The sequence below is a fragment of the Bos mutus genome, chromosome 15 (genome assembly GCF_027580195.1).
Source record: "Bos mutus isolate GX-2022 chromosome 15, NWIPB_WYAK_1.1, whole genome shotgun sequence".
NCBI lineage: Eukaryota > Metazoa > Chordata > Mammalia > Artiodactyla > Bovidae > Bos > Bos mutus.
In genome coordinates this window covers 67,351,955-67,365,027 of record NC_091631.1, presented here as the reverse complement: position 1 = coordinate 67,365,027, position 13,073 = coordinate 67,351,955, and the positions used below count along the sequence as shown (strand labels likewise).

The following is a 13,073-nucleotide window of genomic DNA, read 5'->3' as shown; positions in this document are numbered from 1 at the left end:
TAAGGTTCATGACATTGTACAGGAGACGGGGATCAGGACCATCCCCATGGAAAAGAAATGCAAAAAAAAAAAATGGCTGTCTGGGGAGGCCTTACAAATAGCTGTGAAAAGAAGAAAGCAAAAAGCAAAGGAGAAAAAAGAAAGATATAAACATCTGAATGCAGAGTTCCAAAGAATAGCAAGAAGAGATAAAAAGCCTTCTTCAACGATCAATGCAAAGAGATAGAGGAAACAACAGAATGGGAAAGACTAGCGATCTCTTCAAGAAAAATCAGAGATACCAAAGGAACATTACATACAAAGATGGTCTCAAATAAAGGACAGAAATGGTATGGACCTAACAGAAGCAGAAGATATTAAGAAGAGATGGCAAGAATACACAAAGAACTGTACAAAAAGATCTTCACGACCCAGATAATCACGATGATGTGATCACTGACCTAGAGCCAGACATCCTGGAATGTGAAGTCAATGGGCCCAAGTCAGGCTGCAACAATACATGAACTGTGAACTTCCATATGTGCAAACTGGTTTTAGAAAATGTAGAGGAACCAGAGATTAAATTGCCAACATCTATTGGATCATTGAAAAAACAAAGGAGTTCCAGAAAAACGTCTATTTCTGCTTTATTGACTATGCCAAAACTTTTGACTGTGTGGATCACCACAAACTGTGGAAAATTCTGAAAGAGATGGAAGTACCAGACCATTTAACCTTCCTCTTGAGAAACGTATATGCAGGTCAGGAAGCAACAGTTAGAACTGGACATGGAACAACAGACTGATTTCAAATAGGGAAAGGAGTATTTCAAGGCTGTATATTGTCACCCTGCTTATTTAACTTATGTGCAGATTACATCATGAGAAACGCTGGGCTGGGAGAAGCACAAGCTGGAATCAATATTACCAGGAGGAATATCAATAACCTCAGATATGCAGATGACACCACCCTTATGGCAGAAAGTGAAGAGGATATAAAAAGCCTCTTGATGAAAGTGAAAGAGGAGAGTGAAAAAGTTGGCTTAAAGCTCAACATTCAGAAAATGAAGATCATGGAATCTGGTCCCATCACTAGATGGGAAATAGATGGGGAAACAGTGGAAACAGTGACAGACTTTATTTTGGGGAGCTCTAAAATCACTGCAGATGGTGACTGCAGCCATGAAATTAAAAGACGCTTACTCCTTGGAAGGAAAGTTATGACCAACCCAGATAGCATATTCAAAAGCAGAGACATTACTTTGCCAACAAAGATCCATCTATTCAAGGCTATAGTTTTTCCAGTAGTCATGTATGGACGTGAGAGTTGGACTATAAAGAAAGCTGAGCACTGAAGGTTGGAAAATACCTTTGTGAGTCCTTGTATAGCAAGAAGATCCAACCAGTTCATTCTCAAGGAAATCAACCCTAAATATTCATTGGAAGGCCTGATGTTGAAGCTGAAACTCCAATAATTTGGCCACCTTATGTGAAGAACTGACTCATTTGAAAATATCCTGATGTTGGGAAAGTCTGAAGGTGGGAGAAGAAGGGAACAACAGAGGATGAGAAGGTTGGATGCATTACCAACTCAATGGACATGAGTTTGAGTAGCCTCCGGAAGTTGGTGATGGACAGAGAGGCCTGGTGTGCTGCAGTCCATGGGGTCACAAATAAATACCCCTCGTCCAACATAAGGAGCAATGGCTGTACTTTGCTGAAGCAGCCGTGAAGAGATACCCCACGCCCAAGGTAAGAGAAACCCAAGTAAGACGGTAGGTGTTGCAAGAGGGCATCAGAGGGCAGACACACTGAAACCATAATCACAGAAAACTAGTCAATCTAATCACACTAGGGCCACAGCCTTGTCTAACTCACTGAAACTAAGCCACGTCTGTGGGGCAACCTAAGATGGGCGGGTCATGGTGGAGAGATCTGACAGAATGTGGTCCACGGGAGAAGGGAAAGGCAAACCACTTCAGTATTCTTGCTTTGAGAACCACATGAACAGTATTAAGAGGCAAAATGATAGGATACTGAAAGAGAAACTCCCCAGGTCAGTAGGTGCCCAATATACTACTGGAGATCAGTGGAGAAATATCTCCAGAAAGAATGAAGGGATGGAGCCAAAGCAAAAAGAATACACAGCTGTGGGTGTGACTGGTGATAGAAGCAAGGTCCAATGCTGTAAAGAGCAATATTGCATAGGAACCTGGAATGTCAGGTCCATGAATCAAGGCAAAATGGAAGTGGTCAAACAAGAGATGGCAAGAGTGAATGCCCACATTCTAGGAATCAGTGAACTGAAATGGACTGGAATGGGTAAATTTAACTCAGACGACCATTATATCTACTACTGTGGGCAGGAATCCCTCAGAAGAAATGGAGTAGCCATCATGGTCAACAAAAGAGTCTGAAATGCAGTACTTGGATGCAATCTCAAAAACGACAGAATGATCTCTGTTCGTTTCCAAGGCAAACCATTCAATATCACAGTAATCCAAGTCTATGCCCCCACCAGTAACGTTGAAGAAGCTGAAGTTGAACAATTTTATGAAGACCTACAAGACCTTTTAGAACTAAACCCCAAAAAGATGTCCTTTTCGTTATATAACACTGGAATGCAAAAGTAGGAAGTCAAGAAACACCTGGAGTAACAGGCACACTTGGCCTTGGAATACAGAATGAAGCAGGGCAAAGACTAATAGAGTTTTGTCAAGAAAATGCACTGGTCATAACAAACACCCTCTTCCAACAACACAAGAGAAGACTCTATACATGGACATCACCAGATGGTCAACACCAAAATCAGATTGATTATATTCTTTGCAGCCAAAGGTGGAGAAGCTCTATACAGTCAGCAAAAACAAGACCAGGAGCTGACTGTGGCTCAGACCATGAACTCCTTATTGCCAAATTCAGACTTAAACTGAAGAAAGTAAGGAAAACCACTAGACCATTCAGGTATGACCTAAATCAAATCCCTTATGATTATACAGTGGAAGTGAGAAATAGCTTTAAGGGCCTAGATCTGATAGATAGAGTGCCTGATGAACTATGGAATAAGGTTCATGACATTGTACAGGAGACGGGGATCAGGACCATCCCCATGGAAAAGAAATGCAAAAAAGCAAAATGGCTGTCTGGGGAGGCCTTACAAATAGCTGTGAAAAGAAGAGAAGCAAAAAGCAAAGGAGAAAAGGAAAGATATAAACATCTGAATGCAGAGTTCCAAAGAATAGCAAGAAGAGATAAGAAAGCCTTCTTCAATGATCAATGCAAAGAGATAGAGGAAAACAACAGAATGGGAAAGACTAGCGATCTCTTCAAGAAAATCAGAGATACCAAAGGAACATTACATACAAAGATGGTCTCAATAAAGGACAGAAATGGTACGGACCTAACAGAAGCAGAAGATATTAAGAAGAGATGGCAAGAATACACAAAAGAACTGTACAAAAAAGATCTTCACGACCCAGATAATCACGATGATGTGATCACTTACCTAGAGCCAGACATCCTGGAATGTGAAGTCAATGGGCCTTAAAAAGCATCACTACGAACAAAGCTAGTGGAGGTGATGGAATTCCAGTTGAGCTATTCCAAATCCTGAAAGATGATGCTGTGAAAGTGCTGCACTCAATATGCCAGCAAATTTGGAAAACTCAGCAGTGGCCACAGGACTGGAAAAGGTCAGTTTTCATTCCAATCCCAAAGAAAGGCAATGCCAAAGAATGCTCAAACTACTGCACAATTGCACTCATCTCACACGCTAGTAAAGTAATGCTCAAAATTCTCCAAGTCAGGCCTCAGCAGTATGTGAACCATGAACTTCCTGATGTTCAAGCTGGTTTTAGTAAAGGCAGAGGAACCAGAGATCAAATTGCCAACATCCGCTGGATCATAGAAAAAGCCAGAGAGTTCCAGAAAAAACATCTATTTCTGCTTTATTGACTATGCCAAAGCCTTTGACTGTGTGGATCACTATCAACTGTGGAAAATTCTGAAAGAGATGGAAATATCAGATCACCTGATCTGCCTCTTGAGAAATCTGTATGCAGGTCAGGAAGTAACAGTTAGAACTGGATATGGAAAAACAGACTGTTTTCAAATAGGAAAAGGAGTACGTCAAGGCTGTATATGGTCACCCTGTTTATTTAACTTCTATGCAGAGTACATCATGAGAAACGCTGGACTGGAAGAAACACAAGCTGGAATCAAGATTGCCAGGAGAAATATCAATAGCCTCAGATATGCAGATGACACCACCCTTATGGCAGAAAGTGAAGAGGAACTAAAAAGCCTCTTGTTGAAAGTGAAAATGGAGAGTGAAAAAATTGGCTTAAAGTTCAACATTCAGAAAACGAAGATCATGGCATCCAGTCCCATCACTTCATGGGAAATAGATGGGGAAACATTGGAAACAGTGTCAGACTTTATTTTTCTGGGCTCCAAAATCACTATAGATGGTGACCACAGCCATGAAATTAAAAGACCCTTACTCCTTGGAAGGAAAGTTATGACCAACCTAGATAGCATATTCAAAAGCAGAGACATTACTTTGCCAACAAAGGTTCGTCTAGTCAAGGCTATGGTTTTTCCTAATGTCATGTATGGATGTGAGAGTTGGACTGTGAAGAAGGCTGAGCACCAAAGAATTGATGCTTTTTAACTATGGTGTTGGAGAAGACTCTTGAGAGTCCCTTGGACTGCAAAGAGATCCAACTAGTCCATTCTGAAGGAGATCAGCCCTGGGATTCCTTTGGAAGGAATGATGCTAAAGCTGAAACTCCAGTACTTTGGCCACCTCATGCGAAGAGTTGACTCATTGGAAAAGACTCTGATGCTGAGTGGGATTTGGGGCAAGAGGAGAAAGGGACGACAGAGGATGAGATGGCTGGATGGCGTCACTGACTCGATGGACATGAGTCTGGGTGAACTCAGGGAGTTGATGTTGGACAGGGAGGCCCGGCGTGCTGTGATTCATGGGGTCGCAAAGAGTCGGACACGACTGAGCGACTGATCTGATTGGATCTGATCTGAGCGACTCAGCTTGAGTGAAGTGAACTGAACCAAGGTTATTTATAGGAAAAGAATAGTCTGTTCAACAAAGTGCTGGGACAACTGAATTTCCACATGCCTAAGAATGAAGGTGAACCCATACCTCATACCATAAAGAAAATTATCCAAATTGGGTCAACAACTTCTTAGAAGGAAAGATAAGGGTAAATCTTCATCACCTTTGGTTTGTTATTGTATTCTTAGGTATGACATAAAAATCTAAAATAAAGCAAAACAGGAACAACAAGAAGAAGAAAGAAAATTCATCAAAATTAAAATTTTGTTCATCAAAAGCAGTATTAAGAAAGTTTAAATATAACATACAGAATGGGAGAAAGTATTTGTATATGATTTATCTGACAAGGGTTTAACACTTCTAATAAAAAAAAAATAACTCTTACAACTCTATAACAGAAAAGACAAAAAATGCACTAAAAACTAAGCAATGCACTTGAATAGATATTTCTCTAAATAGAATTTCAAATGGCCTACAAAAATATTAAAAAAATATTCAATATCATTAGTCATTAGGGAAATGTAAGTAACAATACAATGATATAAAATTTCACACATAGGAAGATGGATGTAAATTTAAAAATGGTAAATGATAAATTTGGGGCAGGATGTATTAGTAGATAAATTAGAACCCCTATGCATTTCAGTTGGATATGTAGCATGGTGCAGCCAATGTAGCAAAGTCTACACGGCTGCAATAAGTTAAATAGAATCACCATATGACCTAGAAATTCCACTCCTAAGTTAGGCATATACCTGAAATAATGGAAAAGAGGAACTTGATATTGATATGCCAATCTTCACTACAACATTGTTCACAATAGCCAAAAGGTGGAAAAAATTCAAGTACCCATCAGTAAATTAATCAATAAATAAAATGTGGACATACACATATGTGTGTATGTGCATATGTAGTAAAGAATACTATTCAGCCACAAAAATGAAGTTCTGAAACATGGATGGATCTTGAAAACATTATAAAGAAAACACAAAAGGTCAGTTTTAAATAATTATACTATTATGAAATATCTAAAATAGGTAACTTCATACAAACAAAAAGTTTTAATTGATTAGAGGTTATCTGCAGTAAAAGAAAGAGAGGAAAGGAGAGTTATTGTTTAATTGGTGTAGAATGTCTGAGGTGATGAAAGAGATTTAGAAATAATAGTGATAATTGCATAACATTATGAGTGTAACTGATGCCAATGAATTGTACATTTAACAAGGCAAATTTTGTTAGATAGATTTTACTACAATAAAAGAAAATAGAAATAATGATCAAATCTCTGACTAGATTGTGGTGAAAATGTGTAATTCCTATGTCTGTGATGCTTTGATCTATTGAATAATTTATAAGGTTACAGGTTTAAAATGGTTTCAAGAGAAAGAGAAGGATTTGTAACAATTCTAACTTGCAGAGAAAACTGGTTTGCCTCTTGGTATTTATGGTCCAGCTTTTTAAATAGTGTTCTAAATGTGTTGAGTATATTCGATGCTCTAGAGATTTTCTGGTAATCCCCGTTCTGAGAAACACAGTGTTTATTCTGCCAGTGCAAAGCAGTCATGCCCTCTTCTACAAAAATAAAACAAAATATTTTCTCTTTGTGAAACAAGACTCATTTAGCTTTTGGGCCTAGCAGGGACTAAGTACTCAGATGCTCAGTTGTGTCAAACTCTTTGCAACCCCCCTGACTGTAGCGCACCAGGCTCCTCTGTCCATGAGATTCCCCAGGCAAGAATACTGGAGGGGATTGCCGTTTCCTCCTCCAGTGGATCTTCCTAACCTAGGGACTGAAATCACATCTCATATGTCTCCTGCATTGGTAAGAGGATTTTTTTTTTTTTTTTTTTTTACCACCACTAGCATCACTGGGAAGCCCTCTAAGGACTAAGAGTTTGACCATTAGGATGAGTGAGGGTGTAACTTGGACTGTTCAACATGGAATAGATAATCAGACCCACCAAATCATAAAGCCGTGCTACAACACTGTATCTTTAAGTGGAAGTTGTATATAGGATGTAGAGTCCAAATTTTTCTAATGTGATAGTAATTTGTATCAATAGGTGTTCCAAAGTAAATGGCACCGACTTCTACCACGTTGACCCACTATTCCTTCAATACACTCCTATAGTTCCTTGAAAATGTTCTGTAAGTAGGTAAGTGAGGAATTAAAAATACAACTCATTTCACATATATTGGGAAAAGCCACAAATATATGACAGTACAGTACAGTAGACATACAATTATACAACAGTATCATTCAATGGAGTAAGAGTTATGGTTTGAAGAACACCAGGCAAGGTAAATCCTCTCAGGAGGCCATTGTTCAAGTACTTTATATATTTAACTCAGAAGTAGTCAAATTCAGGGCTCATAATCTTGGAAAGTAATTATAGTTTGGATGAATGCACAGGGTCTAGAAAAGTAAAAATCTTGAGGATAAATGGATCTGTGAATGTGGAATATGGACGGAACTCTCAGAATAAATAGAGATGTAAGGATGTTTATGTCTCATGTGGCTATTAACAAAAGGGCACCAATAACAGATTTCTCAGTAATTTAATGGACAAAATGGCCTGTTATGGATATCAGTCAGTATAAATTTTTAGTTGAACTTATTCAGTAGATATGTTCAACAGGCTTGGGAAAAATGTGGCCAAGTTTGCATAAATTACAAGCACTGGCTTAGCAATAGAATTTCCTCTCAATTAAACATATCTGGTAATTGCTACTGCTGAGTACCAACATGACAACATTGGAGATTAGTGATTAACCTATAGTATGGGAACAGTCAGCAGGATTCTTTTTTTAAGTCACCTGGTGGCAAAGTCAGTTACATTATTTCCCTTGGGAAATGGATCTGAGAGCAATTTGTCAGTAAAACTGATAATTATTTTGCATTTGAATTTGCCTTTCTTGGACTGCCAGACATAATCCTGGCAGACACCAAAATTTGTTTCTTACAGAATGATTTATTCACTATCATGATATAAAATGCTCCCTTGATTTTGACCAAAGAACATATTTTACTGTCCCAAACTAAGACAATATGAATATACAAATAGAAGCCACTAATATTACTATATTCCAAATCACAGAGAAATATCTAACTTGTTAGAATGGTGCCACAGAATATCAAAGTCTTCCTGACAGAACCATCAGGGAAGCAATTACTGGAAAGTTTGCAGTGCTATCTTTCAAGATATGTTATTATGTTTTGAACAGCAACCGATATAAGATGCCAGTCTTCAAATTACACAGGTTCAAAAATTAGAGTGAAATTTGACAAGTTCTTTGTGTTGATGTCCAATAACACAACTGTGAACATTTTTTCTCCCATTCTTAACTCTGTCAATTAATGCACACTAGTTGTCAACATGGTTTTATTTCTACCATGGTAAAAAAAAATATATATATATATATTTCTATTGAGCTGGTACATGACTGTGAATACCATTCAGTTTTATTTCCTTATACCATTGAAATGCATGGCAAAATGCTATGCCTTGGAGTACTAAACCTGATGGTTAACTGAAAGTATTGATACTGCTTCATAAGGGGGATGGATTCTGAAATTCAATGAGGGTGCATATTCATATTCCCACAGCTAATACTGTGGAAGTAGTGGAGGTGGGGATTAATGAAAGACTATTACAAACTCAGACCTTGATGACTCAGATTCACCAGCAAGGAGATTTTTAATCATGTCTTTTAATAATGAACCAAATCAGCTGAGAAGTTGAATAATCAGATCAGATCAGATCAGTCGCTCAGTCGTGTCCGACTCTTTGCAACCCCATGAATCGCAGCAGGCCAGCCCTCCCTGTCCATCACCAACTCCCGGAGTTCACTGAGACACACATCTATCGAGTCAGTGATGCCATCCAGCCATCTCATCCTCTGTCTCCTCCTGCCTCCAATCCCTCCCAGCATCAGAGTCTTTTCCAATGAGTCAACTCTTCGCATGAGGTGGCCAAAGTCCTGGAGTTTCAGCTTTAGCATCATTCCTTCCAAAGAAAGCCCAGGGCTGATCTCCTTCAGAATGGACTGGTTGGATCTCCTAGCAGTCCAAGGGACTCTCAAGAGTCTTCTCCAACACCACAGTTCAAAAGCATCAATTCTTCGATGCTCAGCCTTCTTCACAGTCCAACTCTCACATCCATACATGACCACAGGAAAAACCATAGCCTTGACTAGACGAACCTTTGTTGGCAAAGTAATATCTCTGCTTTTGAATATGCTATCTAAGTAGGTCATAACTTTCCTTCCAAGGAGTAAGCGTCTTTTAATTTCATGGCTGCAGTCACCATCTATAGTGATTTTGGAGCCCAGAAAAATAAAGTCTGACACTGTTTCCACATCTATTTCCCATGACGTGGTGGGACTGGATGCCATGATCTTCGTTTTCTGAATGTTGAGATTTAAGCCAACATTTTCACTCTCCACTTTCACTTTCATCAAGAGGCTTTTGAGTTCCTCTTCACTTTCTGCCATAAGGGTGGTGTCATCTGCATATCTGAGGTTATTGAGATTTCTCCTGGCAATCTTGATTCCAGCTTGGGATTCTTCCAGTCCAGCATTTCTCATGATATACGCTGCATAGAAGTTAGATAAACAGGGTGACCATATACAGCCTGGACGTACTCCTTTTCCTATTTGGAACCAGTCTGTTGTTCCATGTCCAGTTCTAACTGTTGCTTCCTGACCTGCATGCAAATTTCTCAAGAGGCAGATCAGGTGGTCTGATATTTCCATCTCTTTCAGAATTTTCCACAGTTGATTGTGATCCACACAGTCAAAGGCTTTGGCATAGTCAATAAAGCAGAAGTAGATGTTTTTCTGGAACTCTCTGGCTTTTTCTATGATCCAGCGGATGTTGGCAATTTGTCTCTGGTTCCTCTGCCTTTACTAAAACCAGCTTGAACATCAGGAAGTTCACAGTTCACATACTGCTGAAGCCTGGCTTGGAGAATTTTGAGCATTATTTTACTAGCATGTGAGGTGAGTGCAATTGTGCAGTAGTTTGAGCATTCTTTGGCATTGCCTTTCTTTAGGATTGAAATGAAAACTGACCTTTTCCAGTCCTGTGGCCACTGCTGAGTTTTCCAAATTTGCTGGCCTATTGAGTGCAGCACTTTTACAGCATCATCTTTCAGGATTTGGAATAGCTTAACTGGAATTCCATCACCTCTACTAGCTTTGTTCATAGTGATGCTTTCTAAGGCCCACTTGACTTCACATTCCAGGATGTCTTGCTCTAGGTGAGTGATCATACCATCGTGATTATCTGGGTTGTGAAGATCTTTTTTGTACAGTTCTTCTGTGTATTCTTGACACCTCTTCTTAATATCTTCTGCTTCTGTTAGGTCCATACCATTTCTGCCCTTTATCGAGCTCATCTTTGCATGAAATGTTCCTTTGGTATCTCTGATTTTCTTGAAAAGATCTCTAGTCTTTCTCATTCTGTTGTTTTCATCTATTTCTTTGCATTGATTGCTAAAGAAGGCTTTCTTATCTCTTCTTGGTATTCTTTGGAACTCTGCATTCAGATGTTTATATCTTTCCTTTTCTCCTTTGCTTTTTGCTTCTCTTCATTTCACAGCTATTTGTAAGGCCTCCTCAGACAGCCATTTTGCTTTTTTTGCATTTCTTTTCTATAGAAATGGTCTTGATAATGGTCTTGATCCCCGTCTCCTGTACAATGTCACCAACCTCATTCCATAGTTCATCAGGCACTCTATCTATCAGATCTAGGCCCTTAAAGCTATTTCTCACTTCCACTGTATAATCATAAGGGATTTGATTTAGGTCATACCTGAATGGTCTAGTGGTTTTCCTTACTTTCTTCAATTTAAGTCTGAATTTGGCAATAAGGAGTTCATGGTCTGAGCCACAGTCAGCTCCTGGTCTTGTTTTTGCTGACTGTATAGAGCTTCTCCATCTTTGGCTGCAAAGAATATAATCAATCTGATTTCGGTGTTGACCATGTGGTGATGTCCATGTATAGAGTCTTCTCTTGTGTTGTTGGAAGAGGGTGTTTGTTATGACCAGTGCATTTTTTTGGCAAAACTCTATTAGTCTTTGCCCTGCTTCATTCCGTATTCCAAGGCCAAATTTGCCTGTTCCTCAAGGTGTTTCTTAACTTCCTACTTTTGCATTCCAGTCCCTTATAATGAAAAGGACATCTTTTTGGGGTTTAGTTCTAAAAGGTCTTGTAGGTCTTCATAGAACCGTTCAACTTCAGCTTCTTCAGCATTACTGCTTGGGGCATAGACTTGGATTACTGTGATATTGAATGGTTTGCCTTGGAAACGAACAGAGATCATTCTGTCGTTTTTGAGATTGCATCCACGTACTGCATTTCAGACTCTTTTGTTGACCATGATGGCTACTCCATTTCTTCTGAGGGATTCCTGCCCACAGTAGTAGATATAATGGTCATCTGAGTTAAATTCACCCATTCCAGTCCATTTCAGTTCGCTGATTCCTAGAATGTGGGCATTCACTCTTGCCATCTCTTGTTTGACCACTTCCATTTTGCCTTGATTCATGGACCTGACATTCCAGGTTCCTATGCAATATTGCTCTTTACAGCATCAGACCTTGCTTCTATCACCAGTCACACCCACAGCTGTGTATTCTTTTTGCTTTGGCTCCATCCCTTCATTCTTTCTGGAGATATTTCTCCACTGATCTCCAGTAGTATATTGGGCACCTACTGACCTGGGGAGTTTCTCTTTCAGTATCCTATCATTTTGCCTCTTAATACTGTTCATGGGGTTCTCAAGGCAAGAATACTGAATTGGTTTGCCATTCCCTTCTCCAGTGGACCATATTCTGTCAAATCTCTCCACCATGACCCGCCCATCTTAGGTTGCCCCACGGGCATGGCTTAGTTTCAGCGAGTTAGACAAGGCTGTGGTCCTAGTGTGATTAGATTGACTAGTTTTCTGTGAGTATGGTTTCAGTGTGTTTACCCTCTTATGCCCTCTTGCAACACCTACCGTCTTACTTGGGTTTCTCTTACCTTGGGCGTGAGGTTTCTCTTCATGTCTGCTTCAGCAAAGCGCAGCCATTGCTCCTTACCTTGGACGAGGGGTAAATCCTCACCTCTGCCCTTCCTGACCTTCAATGTGGGATAGCTCCTCTAGGCCCTCCTGCGCCTGCCCAGCCACGACTCCATGGATGTTGGGTTGGTTCTCCTGGCCACTGCCCCTGGCCTAGGGCGTGGGGTTGCTTCTCCTGGCTGCCACCCCTGGATTCGGGAGTGGGGCCTGGGGTAGCTCCTCCTGGCCGCCGCCCCTGACCTTGGATACTGGGTATCTCCTCTCAGCCGCACCGCCTGATCTCGGACGCAGGGTAGCTCCTCTCAGCCATTCCTGCGCCGTCGCAGTCTGATACTCTCAGCCGCTGCCCCTGACCTCGGACCTGGGGTGGCTCCTCTCGGCCGCACTTTGGCATGCCCGTTGCAGCCGCCTTCACTATGTGGAGTTGAATAATAAATCAAAGCAATTATTAATAACAATCAAGTCCTCATTAACAATTCAAACAAGATCTATAGTAACTAAGCACATTTTCTGTATATTTTTGTACATAGTAAACATGTGTATCCTCCTTCTTTGCCCCTTACTATGTTACATAAGGGAGAAGGCAATGGCAACCCACTCCAGTACTCTTACCTGGAAAATCCGATGGACGGAGGAGCCTGGCAGGTTGCAGTGCATGGGGTTGCTAAGAGTCAGACATGCCTGAGTGACTTCACTTTGACTTTTCACTTTCATGCATTGGAACAGGAAATGGCAACCCACTCCAGTGTTCTTGCCTGGAGAATCCCAGGGATGGGGGAGCCAGGTGGGCTGCGGTCTATGGGGTCGCACAGAGTCGGACACGACTGAAGTGACATAGCAGCAGCAGCCCAGCAACATGTTATGTAAGATGTGCTGCTTATGTAACCAGGCTCCTCTGTCCACAGGACTCTCTTGGCAAGAATACTGGAATGGGTTGCCATTTCCTTCTCC

The 13,073-nt window shown here is 40.5% G+C and overlaps 1 pseudogene; it reads right to left on the bottom strand.

Annotated features, from left to right (window-relative positions):
- LOC106701014 (peptidyl-prolyl cis-trans isomerase A-like) overlaps positions 1-12,106 on the bottom strand; it is a 117,815-nt pseudogene extending 105,709 nt beyond the window's left edge.
- Positions 12,107-13,073: the final 967 nt, after the last annotated feature.